Source organism: Manis javanica, chromosome 10 (assembly GCF_040802235.1).
Source record: "Manis javanica isolate MJ-LG chromosome 10, MJ_LKY, whole genome shotgun sequence".
In the NCBI taxonomy this organism is placed as follows: domain Eukaryota; kingdom Metazoa; phylum Chordata; class Mammalia; order Pholidota; family Manidae; genus Manis; species Manis javanica.
Genome location: NC_133165.1, coordinates 75,235,491 through 75,250,507, shown reverse-complemented (window position 1 = coordinate 75,250,507; position 15,017 = coordinate 75,235,491). Strand labels below are relative to the sequence as shown.

The 15,017-nt window shown below is 37.0% G+C and overlaps 1 protein-coding gene across 2 annotated transcripts in view; it reads right to left on the bottom strand.

Moving 5' to 3' along the window:
- Positions 1 to 15,017, bottom strand: part of TAFA2 (TAFA chemokine like family member 2) — a 439,934-nt gene that overhangs the window by 38,537 nt on the left and 386,380 nt on the right. The window lies entirely within an intron of this gene.

The window sequence follows — 15,017 nt, the reverse complement described above, 5'->3', positions numbered from 1 at the left end:
TGTTGAATTAAAGTGGCAAGAGTAAGCATTCTTGTCTGGTTCCTGATCTTACAGGGAAAACTTTCAGCTCTTGACCATTGAGTATGATGTTAGCTGTGAGTTTGTTGTATATGGCATGCTCCTCTATGCCCACTTTATTGATAGTTTTTTTTTTTACCATAAATGGATGTTGAACCTTGCCATAAGCTTTTTTTGGCTTCTATTGAGATGATCGTATGTTTTGTATGCTTCATTTTGTTAATGTGTTATGTATTACACTGATTGATTTGTGCATATTGAACCATACTTGCATCCCCAGAATAAATCCTGCTTGATTGTGGTATATAATTTTTTCTACATACTGTTGATTCAGTTTGCTAATATTTTGTTAAGAGTATTTGTATCTATGTTCATCAGGGATACTGGCCTATAATTTTCTCTTCTTGTGTTCTTGTCTGGTTTTGGTATCAGGGTAATGCTGACATTGTAAAATATGCTTGGGGACATTCCCTTTTCTGTTTACTGGAAGTGTGAAAGGATTGATAATCTTTGACTGTTTGGTAGAATTCACCAGTGAAGGTGTCTAGCTTGGACTTTTGTTTGTTGGGAAGTTTCTGATTACTGATTCTATCTTCCTTCTAGTAATCAATCTGTTCAGATTTTTTATTTCCTCATGATTCAGTCTGGGTAGATTATCTGTTTCTAAGAATTCATCCATTTCTTCTAGGCTGTCCAATTTGTTGGGATATAATTGTTCATAGTAGTCTCTTTTGATCCCTTGTATTTCTGTGATAACTTCTCCTCTTTGGGTCCTCCCTTTTTTTCTTGGTAAAAGTAGCTAAGGGTTTATTAATTTTGTTTATATTGTCAAAGAAACTTCTCTTAGTTTCATTGATCTTTTCTATTGTCTTTCTAGTTTCTACTTCATTTTTCCTTCATATTTATTTCTTTCCTTCCAGGAATGTTGGACTTCATTCACTTTTCTTTCTCTAGTTCCCTGAGGTATTAGGTTGAGATCTTGCTTGTTTCTTAATGTAGGTGTTAATTACTACGAATTTTCCTTTGAGAACTGCTTTTATTGCATCATAAAAGTTTTGGTATGTTGTATTTCCTCTTCCATTTGTCTCAAGGTATTTTTGTATTTATTGTGATTTCTTCTTGGATCCATTTGTTGTTCAGGAGTATATTGTTTAACCTCCACATATTTATAAATTTCCAGTTTTCTTATTATTGGTTTCTAGTTTCATGCCAGTGTGGTTGGAAGAGATACTTGATACAGTCTCAGTCTTCTTAAATTCATTCAGACTTTTTTGTGGCCTAACATATGATCTATTCTGGGAATGTTCCAAGTTTACTTAAGTAGAATGTGTATTCTGCTTTGGGATAGGCTATATGTAAGTACATCTGATCTAACATGTAGGTTAAGTTCCATGTTTCCTTATTGGTTTTCTATCTGGCTGATCTATCAGTCAAAGTGGAGTATTAAAGCTCCTTCCTCTTATTGTATTGTTTATTTCTCCATTTAGGTCTGTTATTATTTGCTTTATATTTTTAGGTGCATCCCCTTGTTGGACTGACCCCTTTATCATTATGTAATACCCTTCTTCATCTATTATTTAAGTTTGTTTTAAAGTCTATTTTGCTTATTATAAGTATACTCTTTTGATTTCCATTTGCATGGAATATCTTCTTTCATCCTTTCACTTGCAGGCTGTTTGTGCAGCCTTATATTCAAGTGAGTCTCTTATAAGCAGCACATAAATAGGTCTTGGTTTTTTTTTTTTTCTGTCCATCCAGCTACTCTATCTTTTGATTGGAACACTTAACATTAAAAATAATTATTAGTAGGTATGGACTTATAACCATTTTGTTAATTGTTTTCTGGCTATTTTGTAGCTCTTCTCTGATCCTTTCTTCTCCTTTTGCTCTTTTCTTTCATGATTTGATGATTTTCTGACTGAAGCAAGGCAGAAGAGGAGCATACAGATGGCACCCACCAGCAAAAAAATAAGGCTGTACCTCAGATGGAACAATGCAGAGGGAGAACTGGGTGCCCACCAGTCCCCATCCCTGGGAAGTATTCCAGCAAGTTCCTAGATATGTGTTAAATTAGGTGCCTGCCTCTCAGGTAGACACTTTTATATAAGCAAATGAACCTATTTCACATGAAGTCTAGGTGCTGTCTGCTGCCTTGGAGCTGGGCCCTGGGGCAGGTGAGTCCAAGAGTGCAAGCCCTTGAAGAGCCATTTCTAAGTTCACTGCAGCCCGTGGGTCTTATGGATGATAGCCCCATCGGTTTTCAAAGCTAGACATTTTGGGAGCTCACCTCTCACTGTATATCTTAAAAGTTGGTGTGCCCAATGTGAGGCCTAAACCTGTCACTCCTCAGAGAAAAGCTCTCTCTGGGTTTTGAATTCTCTTCCAATTATAGGTCACCACATGAGGGGTAGGGTTTAGGCAACATTGTGTCCCAGTCTCTTCTACCCACTTCTGTGTGTGTTTTTTCCCCCTCATTTGCCTAGAGTTTGAGTTGCTCAGTCAGCATTTAGGTTTAATTCAGAGAAAATTATTCCTTAATAGCTATAGACTTGATGTGTCCATGGGAAGAAGTGAGTTCAGGATCTTTCTATGTCACCATCTTCAACCAAAACCCCTATAGAAAGATTCAACCTTGATAGTTTTGACCAAGAGTTATAGTCAGATTTGTTGCTTCAGAGCTAATATAATTGCTAGTACAAAACCCTCCAAGACCACCTATAATTGGGGTTATAGACTGAGTAAGACATAAATCTTTGTTGTTTTAAACTACTGAGAGTGAAGCTTTTTTTTTCCTATTTAGCCAAGTCTGACTAATACGGAATCCATCCCATTAGATCATTAGTGGGAACTCTACCCGGGCAAACACTATGTCTTAGTCTATCCCCTGTGTTTAGTATAGAGCCTGAAATATAATACCTAAAATCTAAGGAGGGAGAGTCTACAAACAGCATTGGAAAATTCTAGAATTCACAGAAATTCCACATCAAAATGCTTAACTTAGAAACCTGGGTAAAAAGGTTTATTATGTGGGTGTCTAAAATGGAGCCACTGAGTTACAAATTTTGTACAGATCTTCTACTAAGTAAGCAAAAACAACAGTTAGCAATTGAAAATCCTAGAGAAGAGATTACTTAAGTGATTTACAATGCATTTCTAACCTCCAGAGATTCTCACTTTAGTATCAGCACAGTGGGTATAAATCTATATTCCTATTCCCAGTTCAGGAGCTCTTTGCTTCATCAGATACATAAAACTTCTTTTGTTTTCATCTTAGTACAAAAAGTTTTTCCTTATGGATGGGTATAATAGATGGATCTTGATGTATGGTATTGTCTCCCCCATGAGAGCTGTCAATTACTCACAGAATGCCTTGTAAAACTACTACCAGCTTTTTATCTGGCTTCTAACTATAGAAATGCCCTGACTCCTATTGGTAGATCTGGTTCTTTGACCCTCATAATTGTATAAAGAAGGTTATACACACACAGTTTTTAACATTCATAGTATTTATAGACTATCAACTATAACATGTTAGCCTTGTCAGTATTAGTCAAAACTTTCTGAGAAAATATTGTGGAATATATATTTACATTATAATGGTTACGTGACAGTTTTTACATTTCCTAGGAAACAATATATTTACTTGGAAAGAGTATTAACTTTGGAATTAGACAGATCTGTGTTTGACCTTTGTTACTTGCTAATTATGTACGTTTGGGAAAGTTACCTATCTCTTTGAGCCCCTTTTTCTGATCTGTTCTAAAGAAAAGCCTATGCCAACTATGATAATTATTAGAAATATTTTGTTTAGATCATATAGCACAGTATCTGGCAAAAGTTGTCACTCAGCAAAAGAAGGTATTATTAATATATTTTCTATCCATTTTTCAATATTGTTGCAAATATTAAAATATCTAGAGAGAACAAATAGGAGAGAGGAAGTAAGCTTTTTGTTCTACTCAGGACTTCAATTAATTCGATGAGGGCCACCCACATTATGAAGGGCAGTCTGCTTTAAAGTTTAAGTGCAAATCACATCTAAAAACGCTCTCACAGAAACATCCAGAATAATATTTGACCAAATATATGGGTACTGTGCCGCAGACAAGTTGACACATAAGATACACCAACTAATATTTTGCCCTTCATTTTCTGAATGTACAATTCCTATACTTTACTGCCTTGCAAATAAACAAGGTCATCTGGCGACTGAGCAACAGCTACAATATTTCTTGAACTTCTTCCCAGTGGAACTTGAAAGGAACAGCCTATCAAGGTAACCATTGCTCTTATAAAACCTATCAAGATAGCTGGCATCTACATTTTAAATAGGGAGTAGGCTATCTCGGTGATCAGTTTATAAAGTTCCCTTCTAGTACTAGATAAAAAGAGAAAAGAAGGGAAGTGCCCTGAAGATTCAGGAATGCCATTCCAAAGCAGGAGATCTGTGGGTCATCAGCAAGACTCAGAGTGACATACTCGTAATTATGCATAAGCACAAGATGTCATCACTAACATCCCATCCTTCTCTTAGCAAGATTCACCTAGTAGTACTCTAGAAGAGCTGAGCATACTATGTAGGCATTTGTCATGAGATGGAGTTGGTGTACATTTGTGGGGGGGGTGAGGCTGAGAGAACCGCAGTGCAGAAAAAAATGGGAGGATATTAGGTTTATGAGGTCTTGGGGACCTTGACAAGTTGAGTCCATTTAACATTGCAAGCAACCACGTGTGGCCATTATGGGTGAAATGGGAATTAAAAGTTTTAACTGATCCATCCTGACAATGTCTCCATTTTTCTGTAACTTCAGAACAGTTGAACCCTCACTAAGAGGTGACTACTACTACTGAAAACAAATTTTTTTTTAGTCCACTGCTATGAACACTCTTCTTTCAGGTTATGGTGTCTTTGGTATTATATAGCAATGTGACACAGTTTCACTGAAGAGGATTACATCAGACTACTATATAGGTGAAATGTGAATTTGGCAAAAGTTACCATTAACAGCTTTTATTCAAAAGGTAATTCCCTTACAGCTCACATAAGAAATCCTCAGTTATAATGTGAGGGCAGATAGTTCATATCTATATTATGTGTGTCGGGGTGCTGTCAGAAAATTAATTTTATCTCAAACAATGGCTGACTGTGTAGCAGACATTTGCCTTCCTTAATCTCACAAATTGAGCATATGTTATAACTAAAGTTGGAGCTTGAGATTTCTAACCATGATACCTGTTTAAATTTTTCTGACTGTCAAAGTGTCTAAGAACATCCAATTTTGATAGAATAAAAGCATCTCAGTATATGAATCCTAGAAACAGGCTAACCAAATTACTCAGAGATTGCATTCCATTATTTGCAAACATCCTTTGAAAATGAATTTACTCTGCCTGATATTAGTTTGTCTCACTACTAGTTTTCTTTTACAAGACTTGGAAAAGAGAGATGCAAGGTGAAGGTAAAATAGCCAATAGTCAGCAGACCCTCAAAGAGCCCTTTATTGACTATGGGTTAATTCCACTATAAATTATGGGAAGCCAACATTGCTACTTAATAGAAGCAAAACACAATAATGCTGAACCACAGGACCTAAAGTTATGTTCAGTATTAAACATTACAATAGATAGAATTCCTGGGCTTAGTATAAACTGTAAAGATTTTTAATTTAGCAATTAGTTTTGTATTTTAGATCACATTTTAACTGAATGGCTAATTTTTCTGTAAGTAATACTTTTTACAGTGTTCTATAAGCTTACAGCATTAATATGTGCCATGTTTTAAGGTTCCAGTATTCTCACATGCTGGTAGCAATCTTAAATTGTTCTCAATTTAATTAGTTATTACTCTGGCCCCCTATACAAAATCTCAGCTTGCACCTTCCCTCTCTCATATATTTTATCAGATTTCTGTTTACTTATGGTAGTACAATACCAGATGCAAAGATGGAAAACAATTCAGTTCAATCTTGACATGATAGAATATGATACTTTGCCTGTGTTTAGTCATTGTACACTAAGGAGACAAATTACTAAATAAATTGCCTTTGAATAGCATTAAAATCTGTTATCCTTGAGTTCTAGGAAGGTTATGGGCCATGCAATATTAAGCTGCCAATATATTCCTGTGGCACCCAAACAAACCTCTGTCCTACCACTTCTGTGCATGACAGTGATTTACTGACTCTACTACTGACTGTGAACTCTTAGAGTTATGATTTTTTTAGAATTTGATCCCCAAAGCCCATCACACTATTAGGTACATTGCCACATAGCAGATATTTAATTTATCTTTATACAGTGAATAAACAAATGGACAAGCTTCCCTGATGTGGAGTTAATTCTGCTAAAGAGATTCAGATTCTTCTTTTAAGAATGGTTCTAACACTGTATTCTTCTGTAAACAGATGCATATTCTGCAGTAGTTACAATGTGTTGCCAATAATGCTATCCAACTAGGAGGCAAGTTTTAAGATTATGATAGAGTGAATAATATTCATCTAAACAGATCATGAACTGCCAATCTTTCTTGCAAATATCACCTTCAGAAAGAAACTTAAAGGCCACATAATCTGTAGGTCTTCCTATCCACACTACGTATTCCTTAGCAGGCACCATCTTTACATTATCTGCTAAAATATCTTTGGTGCTCTTCTCTTTCAACACCTTCCTTCTGAAAGACCTTTCTTAATTAGTTATTTTACCACATGTAGGGGATAACTAGTCTCAGACTTCTATCTTGATCTCTAGGGCTTATATATCATATCACCCACTTGATATCTCCACCTCATTATCAATTAATGGAAGCAAAAAGGTTAAGAGTCAATTTATAATTTTCCCTTTCACAAACTTCTTAGTTACCAAGCCCTCTTGCTTCTACTTTATAGCCCTCACCACCCCTGCTATATCACTGTCCTCCCTTAGTTCAGGAATTATCTCATACTTCCTTCAATTCCCTACAATTGACACATTGCAAACACAGATTTTCTAAGCTGTAAATCAGACCCTTCTCCTATGTAAGGTTCTTCCTTTAGCATGACATTTAAAAAGCCACCATGATATAAACTCAGCCTATCATGATTCCCCTTCTATGTCGTCTGGAGCTGACACCAAGAGGTACTCGCTGCCCTTCACTGGATTCTATCTAGTAACAAAATACAAGTCTGACTTTTTTCTTTCACATGATAATATTCAAATAATATAAAAACATAATGCTTCTATTCTCTGGGAAACTAGCCACAAAGTCCTTTACAAAGCCTCTTTTTTTCCAGCCCAATAAATGTTGGCGTCTAGAGCTCCATGATGGTCAGACCTCCCAGGGGTACCCAGGAGAGTAAAAGCTCAGCGCTGCCCTTTGTACCAGGCGTACCTCACAACCTGCTCTCCATTTTTCAGAGGTGGATTGCCCAGCAAAGACCTGGGAGTCACTCTCTTCCTAAAGAGAGTTGGGAATTAGGTCCCAGCTGTGTTTTTCTGCACACTCTAAGCACCAGTCTAAAAGCATTTGGAACTCTGAGCTTGTGGGAAAAGTACCTTCTATTTCTCATCTGTACCTTCACGTTACTCTCCAAAGAAAATGAAATTGGATCTGAAATCATAAGGAGATTTTCATTCTATAAAAAATGAGTAAGATGAACAGATCCCAGAAATGGGTTGCTTTAATTTGTCTGATTTCTCTCAGACTGTTCAAGTACAGTTGGACAATATCCATCATATCATAGACTAATCTTCACAAATGCCTAGGGTGCCTAAATGGTTTTCTTGGCTTCACTGGAGATGGCTGGTAATTATAGATTTGCTTTGTTTATGTCACCGTATTCCTATTATGTTAATATGTGTGCACGCAAGTTAGTAGTTTAAAACCTATACATACTTAAGGTACTCTACAAGAAGATATGTCAAAGAAATAATCAATCCTCCCATGTTTCTTCCATATACTACCTCTATAGCTTTTCTTCTTCCTTCCTAATTACAACCCTTAAATAGAATTCATGCCTCATATCAAATTTACTGAGTAACATAATTCCTCCAGGTGGTAACGATACCTCGAGACAGGTGCTGGGCATAGAAGCCACAGGGCATAAATCTGCAAAGAAGTAAAAAGCTAACCTTTTCAAACAATATGGCTTCTCTCTCACTTACCAACTTTACATTTCCCTGTATGGCCCCGGAAGATGACTGGTTAGCCAGAGACGGGTAAGATTCATCAAGGGAGGAACAACATAAGACAGGCACAGTCGCAGGGGGGCCATCAGGTGAGAAATTGGGGAACAGTGGTGAAGCTTAGAACCTCACCACCCCCTGTGTTGAGAGAAAGCTTCTGCATCCATGGATGTTTTATTGCCCTTGTCTAGCTCGGATTAGCACATAGTCTACAGGCACACACCTGATCATCTACAATTGCTCTCTTACAACACTAAACTATGTTTTCTACCTTTATCTTGCATCTATCTACCACTTCAGCATTTTATTAAAAATAAAAATAATAATAATAATAAAGGGAGAAATGTGGGATCCACATATAAATCAAGTATAAAAATCAAACGAATATTCATATTTGACCTGATTGTTTATAGTTCATAATGCGTGATCAGAACCGAAAGTTTCTGTGATGACTGCCCTTGTACTGTTCACCATGTAAGAACTTATTCACTATGTAAGAATTCGTTCACTATGTAAGAACTTGTTCGTTATGCTTCAGAAGATTGGAGACTGACGAGAATTAGGCTTGGGGTGGATTAATGATTGTGCATTGAGCATTGTGTTCCCTATACAGAATTTTATTGTTGTTAACAACCATTTGATCAATAAATATGAGAGATGCCCTCTCAAAAAAAAAAAAATGAGTAAGAAGTGGAGGAAAGAAAGAGCCATGCGGGATTGCATATAGGGAAGATTATATTCTTTAATAGGAGAGATGGAAAGGCACAGAACCGCCACTAGCCAAGGTTCCTCGGCCTTCCCATTCTATTCTCCGAGTCCTGTGAGGTATTACTCTTTTATTAATGTACTCCAGATAACCAAAACCCCATGAAATGTTGCCTCACCCAGGAATACTTATCTCTGAACAAATCTGAAGCTCTTCAATGTTAAAAAGAAATCCCTGTGATAATTTCGGCCCTCAGGTAGGAGACAGGGATGTTATCCTCTCGACATAGCCTAAAGAGACCTCACAGTTGCTCATGAAATTCCACAATGCTCAAACTAGATTCCATTACAGTGTGCTAACATTCACAATAATGACAAGATAAGCACAGTATTCAGAGGCACACCCACAAAAACCTGGCTCAAATACTAGAGAAGCATTTAAAACTTACAGGAATCTCAAAGCCCTTTATATTGCCCATTTCTCATTTTAATTGTAAAAATATAGGCCAGCTTTTCAAAATATAGCCCTGGTGATAATATTTTTAGAAGTCTTTGCATTAATTTTCAGTAATGCTCTATAAGTCTCTAAATAAATACCAAGAGAGACACTCTTGACCCTATTAAATTGTTAACTAAGTAAGAGCTTAAAACAACAGGTTTAAAATGCTACTTTTATTAGTGCTACTTCCTGGACACCTACCTTGGTGTTGTCCTACCTGCCTTCAGACTCAATATCTAATTAAGGGGAAAAAAATACCTTCAATATATTAATCCATTTCCACCCATATTATTTCATATTTTAAATCTTCTCTGAGTTTCACTCAATGTCTGTGTTTGCTGTTACTATTATAAACTTTCACCTACTCTTCTCAATACCATACTATTCAAGACAGTATGCCATATTTAATTTCCCATTAAATTAAATGACCTAGAATTAGTGGATATTAATGTAAAACATAAAACATGTTCTCGCCACAGTTCTTTTCATCTAACCTAATGGCAACTTCCTCCTTCCGTTTGCACAGGGAAAAAAATATTCAGTCAGTGGTAAGATACCTCTTGTTACTTTTCTGACCCTGAACTAGACCTTTGCCCTTGCTCACTTCACCCTGGCTACCCTTGCAGCATTGCTTTCCCCTGAATATGATATTCCCAGAGCAGGTGCTGTGTATCTGTCTTTTCCTTTACCTGGAAAGTTTATCCTCTAGATTTATGTGGCTCATCTCCTTGAAGACCACCATCAAATTTGCAAACTCCCTTGCTCAGCACTCTCCATTTTCCATGGCACCTCTATCACCATCTCTCTAGTTTATCTTCTCCTTTTTGGTACATAGAATTCTAAGGAAACACCCCGAAGATTTCTGTCCCCTAGTTATTCAAGTAATCTGAGTACCGCTGTCAGAGGACTTGGCAATTTAACTACGGTTGCTAATCAGCTGACCTTAAAATCGGGAGATCACCCTGGATTATAAGGGTGGAACCAGTGTCATCCCCTGAGCCCTTAAAAGTGGAGGAATAAGGGAGAGGAGAGGTTCAAAGCATGAGACAGACTCAACATGCCATGACAGGAGCCAACGTCCTGGACGTCAGCCTTCTGACAAAAGTGAGGGCAGCCCCCTGTGACAGTACCGGGGTGACAGGAGCCTCATTCCTATTTTCACAGGAATGGAATTCAGCCCATAACCTGACTGAGCTGGGAAGCAGATTCTCTAGAGCCTCCAGAAACACACCCCTTGATCTCAGCCCTATGGAACCCAGAGTAGAGAAATAACTAAGCCATGTTCTGTCCAGAGTCTGACCTACAGAGAATGAATGGATGTTGTGTTTAGTCATTAAATTTGCTAAGGTGGCAACTGGAAACCAAGACATCCTGTTAGAATCACCATACTTGAGGGAGGGTGAGTCCCATGTTTTATTTTGTTTTTTAATCCTGTGCTCAAGAACCTAGACTAGCACCTGACAACAACAGACAATAAGTACTTGCTGAATGAATATATACATTCTTTACCCTGAAATCTATATTTCACAAGATCTTAGGAAGTTTTTACCCCAAAACATTGAATAAAAATATTTAAAATGTGGTCTGTATGGCCGCAAGTTCACAATTGCTATCACTTCCATTTCCTAAAGTAGTGGTTTCCAAACAGCATGTTGTAACATATTGGCAGGTCATAAAACCAATTTATGGAGTTGAGAAGGAAATAAAATGTAAAAGTCAGAACTTCTAGTGTAGCGTGTACAAGGGTGTATGCTGGGTCTCAGTGTCAGATGTATTTTCTTACTGTAGGCGCGCACCATCACTATCATTTGAGAACCACAGCCCGATGTCACTCCCTGTGCTGTGGACCAGGGTAACATCTAGGGCCTGATTGGAGGTGAGATGGGTGGGGAATGCGTCTGTTAAGAAAAGGCTATTCAAGAAAGAACTACACTCTCCCACGCCTGTGATGAAATGTGCAAGGCAAGAGAAAGCACTGTGATTGAAGAATTCACACAAATTGCACCCCTGAAGGGGAGGAAATGAGTCCTTTTCCTCTGTGTTCCTTCACCTTGGGGGATTGGGGGATGGAAAAGCACCCCGGACACTGCTCAGGGCCACCAGCGGAGGGCAGTCACTGAGCCTTGGGACAACATCTGGCAGATGGCTTGAGGCTTTCATCCATGAAGCCTCCTAACATGCTATTTCTTTTCTTCTTTACGGGGAAAGGATTAAAAACCTAGTACTTATCTATCACCTGAAATTAGCGCTGGCTAATGTCATATAAATTTAGCAGGAAGGGAAGTTAGAAATGTCCTTGGCACATGGAACAAAAGAATAAATGTTGGTTAGAGGAACTTGAAATTGAATCTAGCTCAACATCCTCATTGGTTTTTGCAGATGAGGAAGCTGAACTAGAGGCTGATGCTGTCTCCGTTATTATAACAGTGTTGCTGTTGACTCATCTTTCCTAGGGAATCCTCAGTGGACTGTATATGCATAACAAAGAAGAGTGCTCCCTTCCACCAGTCACCCAGCCTCAAGGGCAAACTTCTGGGTAGCAGGAATCACGCCACACATCTTTTTGCTCTCTTTACTGCCTACTTCAGTTGGGAAATATTTATAATTAATACCTACAAAGCACTTAGCATAGTGCCAAGCACACCATGAGAGCTAAGTGAATGCTTTCATATTTACATTGGGCACAGGAAATTCCTGATATCATATTTGTGTCCTTCAAATCCATTTATGCTTGAAGGGGCATGAATCTGCCTAAGGTACTTTAAGTAAATATGTAAAGATGAAAGAATTCCAATTAGTTAGGAAACATTTTGGGTAATTTTTAAGTATATGAAAATAAACAGACTTAGGACTCATGATTCATAAAGATAATACTTCTACTGAAAATATAAACTCTTTATAGTAGTATAGTATGAAGTTAAGTTCATTTTCCCTTAGGTAAATGTCAGGCAGAAGAGTTGGGAGTCATACTGATGGCTGTAGATCCCAAAAGCATAATGTTACTTCCTTTAAGACATGTTCCACAGAGAAAGAATATCAAAACATTAAAAGAAGGGAATCACAATCTATTTTTTCTGAGGATTCCAACCACTGTTTTATCAAAGTTTTTTTTTCTGAAATCTTACAAGCTCTACACAGACTTTACCCCTGCTACTTTTATGTTGTATAATTAGCATAAAATTATGTGCTCTTTCACACTGAAAAGACTCTTCTTTTATTAATGACTTGTTGAAAAGTTCTTTGTTACTTATCTTTGAAAGTGAGCTTGAAATCAAAAGGTTTTCATGACTTCTTTAAGAGTTCTTAAAAGTAATACAATAGATGGTTATGGATGTCATGGGCAGTCATAAATTTTCACCCTTAAGGTGGGAAATAAGGTGTGGGAAACAAATCTTGCATCCTCCTTTCTCTCCAATTAGATGTTTGGGATTTTGAAGAACATGTATAAAAAATACTGATGTCCCAACAAGGGCTGTCTGTTCTTTGCCTTCTTCCCTTGTTAGAACAAATAGAAAAATGGGTCAGAACAATAAGCGTCCCAAACCTACCATAAAGGCAGAAGGATATAATAAGAAGTACAATGTAAGTTCTAAATTAGTCTTCATGAGGAACTCACCCAGCCCCTGATCTGTAGTCAGTTCTGGAAACTACCATGCATCTCTGCTGAGCCAAGCATGCCTCATTGCTGTTTTTGGCTGACTGCTTTTTTCTAACAGGAGGCTTATCCGAGCACTCCAGATTGGATATGGGCAATTATGAGGGATGGTGTATGTTATTGCAGATTTCAATCATTTCTCTAGTTATTTTGCTTGCAGTAATAATCCCACAAGACCAACATATCTTGCACAAGAAACTCCAATGGTTTTTGGCTGGGAGCAGCTCTTCAGTTATTCTGTAACCTATTCCTGCTTAACTTCTAGACTTTCCCATTTGCAGCTGGGACCTGCCAAATTGGGGTTTCAGGAGCTGAGTGGCTCCCCACAGCCATAGCTACCTTATTCAAGACTCACACATGGAAAATAATACCGATTAGTAAAATAATGATCAGATGTCTTCTCAGTAATATTGCTATTTATGTACAACAGAAAATACCTGTGTCCAGCACTTCCACTGTTGGCAAAGTAATATAATTATTTATCCTGATTGTACTCAAGAAGCTCCCTCTTTTAAGCCCTCTTGTTTTTTCTTATATGTGATAATATTTCCTTCTTAAGTAAAAATCACAGACTGTCAGAGTTGGAAGGAGTCTTAACAGTAATTTATTGCAAACCTAACTGTTGCACAAATCCTCTCTACAGTATCTTCAGTGAGGTCCTCCACTATTAACTGCTGTTCTCCAGGGCAAAAAAAGATGAAAGTAAAATAGGAAGTGGGATGACACTATATAACTAAAACCAACTGAAAGATCTAGATGTGGTCATTCCTACTCATGAGGTCTCAGTCTTGTTCTCTCACCCATCATGTTTAATTACGTTATGAAGAATTTGAAGCAGACTCAATTTAAAGTTTAGACCATTGAGAAGGTGGCTTAACAGGGAGAGAAGCAGCACTTCTCAAACAATATATTATGAGAATTTAAATCATGTGTCTTGACCTTGGCATTTCAATGATCTATTAAGTTAGATAACTTTTAAAGGTCTACCTCATGTGAAAAGAACTAAAGAAAATTTTCATTACTTACTTGAGAAGAAGTTAAATTATCTAGTACAAGCTACAGGTTGAAAGATTAGGTTCTAGAATGAGACTGTGTGGCTTGAACCCTGGCTTTGCCACTAATTAGCTGTATGACCTTGGGAAGTCACTTAACATTTTGAAGCTTTGGTTTACTCATCTGTAAAAATGCCATTACATTATCCTCCTCACTAGACCATTAAGAAGATTAAATGAACTAATTCACATGAAGCACTTTGTTCAGTATATAGCATACGTTTTAAGTATCCAATAAATGGTAGCTTCCTTATGTCCACTGAAGTAATAAAAACATAGTTGTAGAGAGAGCTCACTATTTTTTTTAAAAATTCATTTCATAATCTCAAATTTTCAATGAATTTCTGAGTACTATTTTGGACTAAATAGTATTGGAAAAAAGCATTTTTATGCTATCTGTAGCTTGTAAGGAAATTTTATATTGCCAGAATGTTTTTAACAAATCAATACGGATTATATCATGTGCTAACAGAATAATACAGTTATTCTACTGAACTGATCATATACTCCATGAATTTTGGAAAGGTGTCAGCATTTAGCCAACAAGTTAGTCATAAATAATTTAACAAAACATAAAGTTATTATATATGCTACTGTAAACTTGGCTGTTTCTATGTATGTCTTAGCATTCTTTGCACTGAAGATATTAACAAACTGAATTATATATCTGATGGGATTTTAAAATAATAATCTTGAGTATGTCCAGACAAGGATTTTTTTTAACAACTGCCATTATTAGAAGATATGGTAAATAAACCAGTCTAGTTACATTATACTTTTTACAAAACATCCTCGTATACCATTATTCATTTTTATCCCCAATTATCCAATTCTAATCTGTCTGCTTAGCAAAAAAGCAAAACAAGACAGGAACTTCATTTGCTAATTGTAAAAAGAATTTAAATTCTGCCAGCCCAGAATATCTATG